Raw genomic sequence first — 1,982 nt, forward strand, 5'->3', positions numbered from 1 at the left:
TGACAGGAAGAAATGGGTTCCGAATTGAAGAAAAAAATATTTTGAGACGTACATATAGCTTTTCAAATAAAGAAATTGGCTTTGAAGTGAATAAACTGGTATTAAAACAAAATTGAAATGAAATCTAATTGATTGGATTTGAAACTACCTTTTGCTTCTTAAAAAGGGACTGTTAAATAACGTGATAATAACATATATACCGTACATATAGAGTATTGTTAATTAACTAGTAAGAACATATAACAAATATCGTTAATTATCTAGAGACTTACACGAATAACAATAACACAATAACAATGACAGTGATAAATGAACAAGCAAAATAATCTTGCGAATATTTTTGGAACGTATAATATTCCTTATCTTAACTGTTATCGCTACTATCTGTATAGGTATCATTATCGCTACTTTTATCATTGGCGTTGTTGGTACCATTATTATTATCAATATTGCAATGAATGTTATAAGCATTGGCATTATCGCTATCATTTTATTCTTTAAAGTGAATATAAGTATCGCTATTTTTACTATCATTACTATAGCTATAATATTCATGATAATATTATCGTGTTCAGTAATATTAGTATTTTTATCATTATCGTTATAATCATTATCTTTATAAACGTTATTATTACTATTATTGTCATTATTGTCATTAGTATTATAATCATTATCATTACTATTATTATTATTATCATTATTATCATTATCATTATTATTATTGCCATTATCATTATTATTATTGCCATTATCATTATTATTATTGCCATTAGTATTATCATCATTGTTATTATTATAATTGTTATTATCATTATTATTATCAGTATTATCATCATGATTACTATTCTTATCACTATCACTATTGTTACTCTCATCAGAATTTTCATCAACAATAATAATAATAGTAATGATAATAATAATACTAATAGGTAATAAAAATAATAATAACACTAATGATACTGATAATAACAACATTAACAATTCCAACAATAATAGTGATAATAGTAATAATAACAATAGTAGTAGTAGTAGTAACAATAATAACAATGATAATAACAATAATAATAGTTATTATCATCATAACAATAATAATAGTTATTATTATCATAACATTAATAATTATACTAATGACAATAATAATAATAACAATTATGATAATAACAACCCCAGCAATAACAAAAACTATAACAATTAACAAACACAATACCACAAAAATACAAACATTATCAACAACACTAAAAGCAATTTAACCGACGTACGACCTCGCTCATTCCCATAATTTTCCAAAAACCACTTAAGTGTATGTAAAAAAAAAAAAAACACATAAACTACACACACACGACACAGCATCAATGGCTCTCTCTAAACACCTTATTAATTATTTTCCGAATATTCGATAGACACAGCCAATGATCCGTGTCATTAAAATAATTAATGGGGACTTGTAGGTCAGACTCCGATAAGTGTTTTTGGTCAAATTATCGTCTCTTTTTAATCTGTTTTTTGATTATATATATCCGTGTGATTTGAATATATATATATATATATATATATATATATATATATATATATATATATATATATATATATATATATATATATATATTTTATTTTTTTTATTTTATTTTATTTTTTTTTTTTTTGTCGCGTTTTTTGTATCTATTTTTCTTTACTATGAATATCCGCGCGATTTGAACATATATTTTTTTTCGCGAAATCGGATTTTGAAATGGAAGGAAATCTGGAAATCGGATAAGGAAATCGGTTTGATTTATCTCTAATCTGTGTCCTCCGTGCAAAAGATTTCGGAGACGGAACTAGAGGTCGGAACCAAACCGGAAATGCAAATCCGGACAATCTGTCTAATGCGCTCAGATTTTGCTGTTGTTTTTTCGCTTAATTCTTTAATTCTAATCTTTATTAGGTTTTGTTCTATTAATCTACAATTTCACGGGAGTTAATCATCAAGCGCGTTCCTTATC

The sequence above is a fragment of the Penaeus vannamei genome, chromosome 4 (genome assembly GCF_042767895.1).
Source record: "Penaeus vannamei isolate JL-2024 chromosome 4, ASM4276789v1, whole genome shotgun sequence".
Taxonomy (NCBI): Eukaryota; Metazoa; Arthropoda; class Malacostraca; order Decapoda; family Penaeidae; genus Penaeus; species Penaeus vannamei.